The 11,941-nt window shown below is 48.1% G+C and overlaps 1 long non-coding RNA gene across 1 annotated transcript; it reads right to left on the bottom strand.

Moving 5' to 3' along the window:
• Nucleotides 1-1,110: 1,110 nt before the first annotated feature.
• Nucleotides 1,111-11,242, bottom strand: LOC119003184 (uncharacterized). The gene is made up of 2 exons (XR_005069890.1): nucleotides 11,156-11,242; nucleotides 1,111-2,332 (listed from the first exon to the last, which is right to left on the bottom strand). It is a non-coding gene; the product is annotated as an uncharacterized LOC119003184 (long non-coding RNA).
• Nucleotides 11,243-11,941: the final 699 nt, after the last annotated feature.

Raw genomic sequence — 11,941 nt, 5'->3', positions numbered from 1 at the left:
AGAGCCCCTGATCATCAATCATTTTTTGAGTGATAGGTAATAGATAGGTAGGTAGGTAGATAGATAGATAGATAGAATGGATGGATGGAATAGATGGATGTGTGGATGGATGGATGAATGGGTGAAGAAGGAAAGAAAGAAAGAAAGAAAGAAAGAAAGAAAGAAAGAAAGAAAGAAAGAAAGAACCTTCCATCAGAAAGAGCAGAATTTCTTCACACACAGTTGATTTTTGTCTCCCATCCAAGTGAACAGGCTGTGGCATCAGCAAGCCACCTCACATTGTACAGGGCAGACACTCTCAGGCCTCTTGTTGTCATGTTTGCAAATGTGACTCTAGGGAATTAAATGAACCCCACATTTGGGGCACATGCGTTCGTGTCTATGTGTGCGTGTGCACACGCACACACATGTGCGCTATGTGTGGGATGTTGGGATGGAAATAGACAGAGGAAACTCGGGGACATGGACCTTAAAAGCAGAATGGAAGGCGGTTGGTAAGGAAAAGTCTTAACCAGCTAAGCAAATTGCTTCCTGAGATCAGAAAGCACAGCAGGACCCATTCACTCGGCCCCTTTGCTAGGGGGCCTCTCCTTCCGGCTGGCGGGTCTGTGTGCTACCATTTTCTGTCTGGTAAATGCCCTCCCTTCACCAGACCCCACAGCTGGGTGCTCTTCCAGAAACCTGGGTGCTCTGAGGAGAAAGACAAGGATAACAGAAGACAAAGGGAGAGCTTTGATTTCATCGAGACTCTGTGCCTCGTTTCCTAGGACCCACCGCATACTTTCCTTAGGGCTCCTGGCTCACAGGGGTGATGGAGATAAGACATTAGAAAGATCAAACTGGATCCATGTGCTGGAACTGAGCTGAAATCCCCAACATGTTAGAACAATGGCTTCCAGACATATTTTTACCAACACACACACACACATCCCTACACATGCACATTCACGAAGCAACACAGGGAGCCCCCGAAGTCCTCGCAGAGTTTCAAGCTCTGATAACTACAGAACAATAAGTACCGCTGACTTTGAACAGCATCATTTGATCATTTATTTAATTTCATTCTATATTTATTTAGTTTTGGGAACTGTGAAAAAGACACGTTTTTCATTTTGTTCCAGTCCATGGTTGCCCGTGTCGATCAGAGGTACTGCAACAAAAGAAATTAAAAGTAAAAATGGATTTTTGAGACTACATCTAACACTGCATGAAGACTTTTGGGTTGCTCTGTCTCTACTCTCAATACTCCTGTGTTCTCTGACGCTGTCTGGTGTGTTCAGTTAGGTCCCACTCTGCTTTATGTAATTCTATGCCACTGTATTCCACTTGTCTTTTCTACATGCTGATCTCACCCCAATAAATTGATTTCATGACCCTCTAATGAAAACTACACCTCAAGGAGACGGGAGGGTTGGGTCACGTGAAGGAAAAAGTCAGTCCTATGTGGGATCAGGAACTCCGAAGAGGTTCCCATCTTCTCATTTCCCAGATAACCTGGTACCTGGGACTCACCAAAGCAATAGTGGGGTGAGGCATGGGACCTCCAAGGGGAAGAAAACAAGCCCCGTCACTCCGGAGCAGTGGTGACAGTCCCCTGAGGCTGTATGTGTCACTGCAGGAAGTTATCACTTGAACAAGACCCGCAGGCAATGGATTCTTCAGATGTAATGATTCTCCGACATGATGGAACATTTTCTGCATCCAAGAAACATCTAAAAATATTTTACTTGTTAACGGCAAATCTTGTCCCCAGCCAGCAGCACGCTCCACTCCCATCCTTGGTAACAGGATAATGGTCTTAATGAAAAACACCCCGAGTGGAAATGACAGGCTTTTAGACAGTAGTCACTGAGCTTAGAAGCCTAGAACAGGAAAGAAATGAAATCATTCGCGATGACGTGCTCTCAGGCTTGGTTCTGACCCCTGCGGTTATGCCAGCCACCCCAGCGTAGGACAACTGTCAGGCTATTTCCAACTTTGATGTTTTTAGCCTTGGGCTTTATTTTCCACTTACATTAAACTGCAACAGTCTCAAGAGTTCTGTCTACTATCTTTTCAGCATGTTACCAGCTGCAAGTATGAAAATAATAAATGTTGACACATTAAGAACAGTGTTTAAAAAAAGAAGGAGAACATTGTTATGATCTCAGGTAATAGAGATGATGTTTCTGGGAATCACTGAACTCAGCAGCACGATGATGTCATTAAAGATCCAGGTGTTTCCATTTCTCCCCTCTGCCATCCTCAGCATACAGCCCGTCACCCTCAATCTTTGCTTCATGAGCTCAACGGGGCTGCCAAGGACTGCTGTTCCATACATCACATCTTCACCCTGAGTCAAAAAATAGGGAGGAGATTTTCTCATACTTCCTGTTCTCAGAAACTCCCTGGCAGATTGCAGCCCAAGACTCATTGGCCAGCAGTAGGCTCCATGCTTTGACACCAGTTGTAAAGGAAGCCAGGGAACTGGAGTCTGGCATTTTCCATTTCTACAGAGGAGGCCATCTCTACCAGCCAAGGAGACACACAGCGCCCAGTATCCTGCCCTCAGTATTGCCCACTGCGTTTTTGAGCTGACCACTCTGCAACTGGGAGTAAACACACAAGTTTGGTTTCATCCCTCGGTGAATCCATTAATTGAGCTTTATCAAAGGGAAATTGACTTCTCTGCCCAGAGAGAAGCCACTTCCCATAATGCCAATTACTGTTGGGAGGGTTGTTGGATTGGGAGGCTATGCAGAAAGATCGGTACAACGCCGTTCCCCAGCTGTGAAGCCAATTACAAAGCTCCCTGAAGCTGGGCCTGGAGGGCAACAGTTGCTCTCAACTAGTAACGCAGATGTCCCCGCTTCTGCTCCTATATCTTCCAAGTCAGGACACGGGCAGCACAGAAATGTCTCTGGACCCTGGATACTACATCTCCAATTCCTCCTGCATCTGAGAATCGGAATAACTTTTCATGAAGGGCATTTGCATCCTGAGACCCAATCAGCAAAAATGCATTGGAAACGTACTACGCAAAAAGCTCCGGGAAGCTGGGGGACCTGAGTCTGGCATTTTCCATTTCTACAGAGGAGGCTGTCTCTACCAGCCAAGGAGACACACAGCGCTGAGTATCCCGCCGAGTATTCTCCGTGGTCGGAAAGCTTCTTAGTTTTTCTTTTTTTGATATTCCATGAAGAAATTCTCAGACCCAACCTGTAAAAAAAGAGCAAATCATATACCGATTCCCTGAAATCACAGTCAACAAGAAACCAAGGGCAGACTTCAGCCCCAGCCCTCTCTCTCCAAACTCATCCCAATGATCTCTCGGCATGGTAAAGAATGAGAACCTTCACTGTGGCTGTCCACACGTCAGCTACATTTCCGTTCTCCAACTGAAGAGCTTTGACTGGATGGTGCCAAGTGAGAATAATTATATGACCAAAAATTAATTTAAAAACTTGACTTGTGTGTTACTGGAGTCACAATGAAGGATTGGAGATGCCACCGCAAGGGAAATGGGAAGGGAATTTATAGGTGCGGGGAGGGGGGGGAGCTGCAAGGTGGCTTAAGGACACGCCGGAAAGAGCGATCACACTCCTCCCATCACTGCACCTTTAATGAGCTTCCATTCGGTCTGACTTATGTTTTTTCACATGCCACACACATGTGCCTGTGCACACACACGTCATCCCATGAATCAGGTTGTGATTTGTTCAATCTGGGACTGCAGGAAAATGTCCCCACGGCCATGTCACGGGGTTTTTGTACCTCTCTGCGTCTTTTGGAGAAGGCCCTTTTACTTCAGAAAACCTCTTTCCCGAAGGAACACCCTCCCGGAGAATGAAAAGAAGCCTTTTGTGATGCTTATCTACAGCCAAGATAATGGGGTGATCACAGGCGATAAGGGGGCTTGGCCTGAGGTTTCCTTTGGGCACAAGGATATTTAAGGCAAAAATGTTTCAAATTAAAAAAATTTTCTACTTTAATGAAAAACTTCCACCCACATGAAAACAACCCCCAGGGGCTTTGTTGAAAACTGTTAAGATAAAACATTCCCCACATCTGACTCTTCACAAAAAGCCTTATGATGTTCTCTCCTATTAACTTTCTCCTCGGGGCATTTCTGGTGCCTGCAAAACGTATTACAGCCATTTTCTTCTGAACAGTTATGTAATGCTGTCGGTGAGTTAAATTCGAGAAACGACTATGACTGTGAACAAGGATCAGCGCCCTGAAATGGGGGCCCCATTACACCGGAGGTAGGAAGGTAAATACAGGAACGCAGCTGGTCGGTCGATGACCCTGACCGTGCAGCCGCGGTCTCCATGACAGCGTCTCGCCCAGAGAAGTGGTTCGTCCCGAAGCCCAGATCCTACACTGGTGGTTCCCTGGCTGTCACTGTGCCCCGCCTCCTCCACCATCCTTTCCCAACGTCTTAGAAGCAGCTCCCGCAAAAGGCTACAGAGCTTTGCTCTCTGAAAGTCAAGGGCTTCAGCAAGGGCAGCAGAGTTCATAGGTGATGATCACTGAGTCCTGCGTGAACTTCATTTCCTATCTTGGCTAAAGGACGTGGGTCTGTGTCCAAGGGAGGGAGGAAGAGGAGGAGAAAGGAGGCGGTGTGGCCGAGATCATCAGGGTATGACTACAGGTTCCGGCTCCTTTCCTGGAACCGGTGCCTACAGTGAAGGTCCCGCTGGCTGGGCCATCAGCTACACATTTTAATGGTCAGTTCTGCGCCCTGGATGTCTGTACTTTTAGAAACAGGCTTACCTCCAAAAGGTCTTTCTTTTTTGAGAATGCAAGCCAAGCTCTTTGATAAGTCATAGTTTAAAAGTCCCCTCCTTCTTTTAAAAATGACTTATAAAAGTATTCTGCTCGTATACTCTGCTCATATATACGCTCATGTTTCGGAACATACACAAATTGGAAAGAAAAATCGCCCCTAACCTCGCTGCCTTACCATGAAGTCACACTAGGGGAAAGCTGAGGGCAAGGGGACATTTCAGCCCGGCTTCCCACTCGCTCCCCAATGGGGTTTCGTGGCACCAAGGCCGCGGCAGCCAAGGTCAGTGCCTTCCTGAAAGAGTGAAAGGCAGAGGGACACTCCTGTCTGCCCCCANTCAGGGTATGACTACAGGTTCCGGCTCCTTTCCTGGAACCGGTGCCTACGGTGAAGGTCCCGCTGGCTGGGCCATCAGCTACACATTTTAATGGTCAGTTCTGCGCCCTGGATGTCTGTACTTTTAGAAACAGGCTTACCTCCACAAGGTCTTTCTTTTTTGAGAATGCAAGCCAAGCTCTTTGATAAGTCATAGTTTAAAAGTCCCCTCCTTCTTTTAAAAATGACTTATAAAAGAATTCTGCTCGTATACTCTGCTCATATATACGCTCATGTTTCGGAACATACACAAATTGGAAAGAAAAATCGCCCCTAACCTCGCTGCCTTACCATGAAGTCACACTAGGGGAAAGCTGAGGGCAAGGGGACATTTCAGCCCGGCTTCCCACTCGCTCCCCAATGGGGTTTCGTGGCACCAAGGCCGCGGCAGCCGAGGTCAGTGCCTTCCTGAAAGAGTGAAAGGCAGAGGGACACTCCTGTCTGCCCCCAGGAGCGTGGCATGGGGGCCATTGAGATCCAGACTGGGCAGGTCCAGAGGCTGACGGTAAGCCAGGCTGAGCGACCCTACGCTGAGGGCCACAGGGCACGCTGGCCCCACTGAAGCCTGAGTGGGGGTCACCGTGAGCTCCCACACTCTCCCCAGGGCTCCAGGTCTGGGGGGGTGGGACCGAGTCAGCCGTGAGGCACAGGCCATGCACAAGGGGCCCACCATGAAGTTACCCCCCCCCAAAACTTCCACCACAGGTGATGGCAGAACGTCCAGAGAATTGGGCCTGTGCTCCAAGGCGCCAGTTCTCAATCACCGCGTGGTCACATTCGCACCCTCCCCACACACCCAGAAGCCATCTTGGCGAGGACCGGGGCTGGGGCAGGGCTGTGAGAACTGATCCCAAAGAGACCGAGCTAAACTTAACAGATGAGAAGGCGTTTAGATCTCCCCTTTACCCACAGGGCGGAGGGAAGTGGGGGGATGGCAGGGTGAGCACCCAAGAAGAATTAGGTTAGTTACAGGAAAAGAAGAAAAGTTTCCACTTCCCGAGCACGTCTGAATACAAAGTACCATATTTTGCCATGTAGAACACGTGCTTTTTTGCCTAAATTTTTGAGGAAAAATAAGGATGTGCATTATACGTGGCTAGTACTAATTCCATACCTATGAGTGTGCACATTATACACAGCAGAACACGGTGAGTGAACTTTCCACCTGTCCTTGTGATGTCTCAGGGATCACCCCCAGCCAGCGTTCTTTCTTCAGAGGAGATTCCTGGAAGCCCTATAATTAGGCTGAATGTTTTAAAGTGTCGTGATATATTCTGCCAGATTGCTTTCCAAGACAAATGCAGCAATTTCGAATCTTCAAAGAGACAGGTATGAGAGTAGCTGGCCCTCTTTGTCCTGCTATTCAAGAACTCCCTTACGTTTCTAGAGAAGCAACTGAGTGAGTATGGGATGTGCCATTGGATTGGGGAAAAATACCCCCTGGATCCGCGGCACTGTGAGTGGAGCTCCTGTGTGAGATGGGGACGTGCAGTTCCACTGCATAGGTCATGGTCCAGCAACCCGACAAAGATGCGGCCCAAATACTTTTCTTGCTCATCTGCACATGGAAATAAAATCACCTACTTATGGGATCGTTCTGAGGATCCAATGAAACCCATTTAGAAAGCCCACATTCCCCAGGACCTAGTAGATGCTCAGTAAACATTAGCTATTTTTAATCTTTGATGATAGCTCCTTTAGGCCTCCTCCATCTTGGTTTCCTTAGGGCTAGTAAAGCGGGTAATAAGCCATTGTTGAATAAATGCTGAGGGAACGCGCATGCTTGCATCTTCATGCCCAAACATGTTTGCCAACAGGTTATAGAAAGAACCACTCGAGGCGAGTTGTGTGTGTTCCCATCACAGGAAGTTTCTAGTAACAAGTGTCAGCAACCCCCAGCCTCACAGAGCAGATAGAAGGACACCCCCTACAGGATGCTGGTCCAGCCATGAGCTAGTGTTGGAGATGAAGAGATGAGTTGGGGTGCAGGGGGTGCAGAGGACTCCAGGAGAAAAATGCAGAGATGCCCTGTGTGGGGACGTTAAATCAAGAATGGAGATGAAGCCTTAGAGGGTGGGGGTAGGAGAAAGTACATGATTTTCCATGGCTGAGAGGGAGGTGCNGTGTGTTCCCATCACAGGAAGTTTCTAGTAACAAGTGTCAGCAACCCCCAGCCTCACAGAGCAGATAGAAGGACATCCCCTACAGGACGCTGGTCCAGCCATGAGCTAGTGTTGGAGATGAAGAGATGAGTTGGGGCGCAGGGGGTGCAGAGGACTCCAGGAGAAAAATGCAGAGATGCCCTGTGTGGGGACGTTAAATCAAGAATGGAGATGAAGCCTTAGAGGGTGGGGGTAGGAGAAAGTACATGATTTTCCATGGCTGAGAGGGAGGTGCAAGGGGATCTTTATACAACCCGCTGCCCAGTGAAGCGTTCATTCCTGCTGGTCAGAGAAGCTTCGTGTGTGGAAATCCCAGCAGCAGAAGCGAACCCGCGGGAGGCCGAGGTGAGAAGTCTCCAAAGCGGGCACGTGGGACTCTGAGAAGTCCTCACTGCAGGGAACCAGGGCGTTTTGTTTTGTTTTGTTTTGTTTTCATGTTCATTGTCTGTAGGCATCAGCTGGAGGGAAATAAAAGTGCTGTCCTGGGGCAGATGGGAAGCCACTCTGTGACCAGGTGTTACTGGGTATGACTTCCCCAAAGTGTGAACACCTTCAGGCGGGGGCACTCAGGGTGGGGGGTTGTATACACTCAGCCTCATTCCTGAAGTCTTCTCTGTTCCTCAGGCTGGGTCTGTCTATGCTTGCGGTGAGCCCACAGGTGGTCCTCACCCACACCCACATGACAAACACCTTCCTTTCCATCAGACTCTAGAAGGTTAGTGATGTCTTAGGCTGAATGACACCTCCCAGTGACAACCTGGTTCTAACTTTGGGGTCCTGTGAATGCTACCTTACATGGCAAAGGGACTTTGCAGAAGGGATTAAGTTAAGGGTCTTGAGATGGAGAGATAATTCTGAATTCTCCAGGTGGAACTTAAACATAACCACACCTGTCCTTGTAAGATGAGGGTGCCCCGTAATGAGTCTTCTCTGATCCACCGGCCTCTTTTGGTCTGGACCTCAGATTTCTCAGATCTGGGACGTTTTCTTCTTTAATGATTTCACTCAATGTTCTTGGTCCTAAAATTCACCTTCTTAGAAGCCAGACCTTCAAGTCCAGCCCTCCAGCTTTCTTCCTATTTCTGTTGCATTTTCCACCCCCTTTTTTTCCTTTTCCTACTCTCTTTTCTGGAAAATTTCCTCACTTTGTCTTTCAAACCTTTTACTGAGTGTTTTGGCCCTGCTATAATAATTTTTTTTGTGGTAAAGAACTCTTTCTGACCATCTTAGGGTCCCTTTCTTTTATAGATTTGTCTTTTGTTTTATCGATAAAATGTCATCTCCTTTCTCCCATGAGATACTTTTATAAAGTAATCTGCTTTCTACCCTTTCCCATTCTTCTGAAGGGTTTTGGGGTTTCTCTACTTTGGACTCGGTCTTTCCCATCAGAGACTTCCATCAAATGTATTTGTTGGTGGCTGGTTCCAACTTCATTGCTCAGAAGCAGGTGTGCACAGGTCTGAATCTGGTCACCCGGCAACCCTCCATCATCCTTGCAGATTCCCTAAACAGCGTTATTTACAGTGATTTTCTCTCCTGCAGGTATTTTCCAGGAAGAAATCTTTGAATTTCCTGCCTGAAGGTTGGAGACAGGAGAAGAATATAAACTCAACTGTGAACATTTCAGAAGGCCAGGGAGGGAAAGGGGTGGAGCGTATGGAAGTCACGGTTCAGAAGGTCAACCTTCAGTTAATTCCCCCAACCCCCAACTGTGTCTGTGTCCTATGTTCAGAGTTCCACCCGTTTAACCCCTTAGAGGGTTTATTACTAGTATATGCAGGAGAAATGTCCTGGTGACATTTCTAAAATGATTTTACTTTGGCTTCCTCTTGCTTATCCTTCTTCAGTGAGTTTGCCATCTGGGGAAATTCAACCTACCGAGCGTAACCTCCTGACCTGGTGTCTAATAATCTTTTCGCCCTTGGACCTCAAAGTTCTCTCCTTCCACACCCCACCGTGATCATCCGGCCACCTCTGCTCTGCGCCCCACACACCCTGGACTCGTTGCTGTTCCCTGCCTGGGCTTTGGCCTTCCAAACCTACAGACTCTCCCAACTGCTGTACCCTTTGCCAATGACCAATACTTTCACACACACACACACACACACCCTTCATATGGCTAACTGCTACCTACCCATTTGGAACCATGTTCCGTCCCGCGGAATAGTCAACTGGGGTCCCGAGTCTACCTGAAACGGATGAATAGGGATGGGAACAAGAGGCGCGAAGAATGGCAGCAAGACAAAGGATTCTGATCAAGCTGCAAATTTTATTTTGGGCGGGGCTGTTATATAGGGGGCAGGGGAAAAGGGGAGGTGGTTCTGATAGGTTGTCCTGTGCATGCTCACTGCATGCTCTTAGCGACGGTTGGTGGGTGGGCGCGTGATCAGCATCTTGATTGGTAGTTAGTACTCGTGATCAAGGGATGCCCACAAGGGTGGGGGCTACCTGGCTCGGCTGCAGCATCCTGTTTGGGTTGCCTCAGCCAAGCCCTCCTGGTGCGGTCTTCTTGATAGATTGCATCCGCCGTCTTTAGGCCCCGACAGAACCAGCCTGCATGTTGCTGCCTCTGAGGACTGTTCTCTGAGCTAGATCGACCCAGTCAGGAGCTGTGTCAGGTGTTTTCTCCAGCCTCCCATTTTGTCATCCTCATAGACTTCACCAGGTTATATTGTCATTGCTTCTACATTTGATCTTTCCGTCAGAGCAAAAGTTCTCAGAGGGTAGGGACCCAGCATCGAGGACGGTACCTGGTGCCAGAAGTATTGGTTACATGAAGTAATTAAGGAAGAGAGGAGGGGGGGGGGGAAGGGAGGAAAGAAAGCAGGAGAAAACCCTGGGGATCCTTCTCTGTCACCTCCCCCTGTCCTTACTTGGTGCATCAGTGAAACTGAAATGACATAAATTGGGTAAGGTTACTTTTCCTCACGTGTTAAACTAATGTACCTATAAAAATGTTAAACTGACATAAGGTACAATGGTATGGGTAGCCACGTGGCTTTATTCGAACAAGCTGGACATGAACTCAGTCTGCGTCTCTGTCTCAGAAATACATCAAGGGACACCAGAAAGGCTGGGCAAGAGAATGCGTTGGGACACCTCAGATCTACTCCCCTTACTATTTGGGGATAAAAATGCCTGTGGCTTAATGACAGTGGGTGAATGGCAGTATAAATAATAGATGACATCAAATTGAATTTTACAATGCACCAGTTTGGAAGATAGAAGGAGAAAGAATGTTCTGTATTGTTCTTAAGTTCACTTTTGGATTTTCCTATTATATTTATTTGATAATAACTCCTTTAGGGCAGAAGCTATTGCCTCCCCCTCCCCTCTGGCTCCCTCAGTGCCCAACACTCAGCACATGGAGCCTCGCTCACTCTCTCCAATCTCCAACCTCCAACCTCCTCTTCCCAGGGCTCCTTCGTGGGGCCCGGGCTGCAGACTATTAATTCACCCTTCCTCCCAGATACCCTAGTTCCAGCTCTTGCCCTCTTGCTCACTATTAAAATGTACCTTTTGCCCTGGCTGGTGTGGCTTTGTTGACCAAGCATCCCCTTGCAGACCGAAAGGTCACACGTTTGATTCCCAGCCAGGGCACAAGCCCAGGTTGCTGGTTTGGTTCCTGGTTGGGGTGCCCATGGAAGGCAGCCAACCAATATTTCTCTTCCCATCGATGTTTCTCTCCCTCTTTCTCCTTCCCTTCCCCTTTCGCTAAACCCTCTCTCCCTCCCTCTCTCTAAAAACAATGAAAAAACATCCCTCCCTCGGGGGAGGGTAAAATAAATAAATGACATGTTCCCTTCCTCGCCATTTATAGGGAGCAGCCCATAGCAGGTGGCACAGTTACCTTCTAGGTGACATCGCTAGCTTCCTTAGATGGTAGCAGGCCCTTTCCAGACGGATTCTGGAGCATGGAGTCTGGCCCCGTTTAAACACCGGCCACCGCACTGAGAAAAGCCCAGCTGCAAGCTAGATGGCCTAATAAGGTTTTTTTCATCCGCAGGATCTCTGATGATAGACGTGTCATTTCTACTCCCATTCCAGAATAGATTTGTTACTTTCTAAAGACCAGGGGGAGAAAAATCTCTTTTCGCCATGGATGAGGCCAGAAGGATGGAATGTAGATAAGCTCAGGTTTAATGACACACTCCACAGACCACGTTCAGGGTCTCCATAGAAACAGACTCGGCCGTGATGTCGGAACGTGTAACACTCACAACTAACAATCGTAGGAAGAAATGACATGGACTCTCACGGAGCCGCTTTGAAATGCCAACACATTCTGAGTGTCTGATAAGAACTCCACCTTGAAATCCTCGCTTTCATCCCCATAAGCAAAAGAATCTGCAAAGGCTAACCCGGGAGGGCACACCTCATGTTCTTTTAAAATGCACGCGTTTATGATCCAATGAGTTTACTGGCCCAGCCATGCTCAGTGCAGAGATGGGGGTTGGGGAGCAACAGAAACAATCGTCAACCTGGAATTCTCACAGAAGTGGGGCGGAACTTGACTTTACCCTCGGTTTTTACCACTTTAGGTCAAGGGCTACTGTGACTTGAGGTCTGTCCCTTCTTAGGAGACTCAAACTCGACTCCAGAAATCCCACTTGGTCATCCACACTGAATGAGTATA

The sequence above is a fragment of the Sturnira hondurensis genome, unplaced genomic scaffold, assembly GCF_014824575.4.
Source record: "Sturnira hondurensis isolate 20B ecotype Veracruz unplaced genomic scaffold, ASM1482457v3 Scaffold0018525, whole genome shotgun sequence".
Lineage (NCBI taxonomy): Eukaryota > Metazoa > Chordata > Mammalia > Chiroptera > Phyllostomidae > Sturnira > Sturnira hondurensis.
This window is presented reverse-complemented; position numbering and strand designations above follow the sequence as displayed.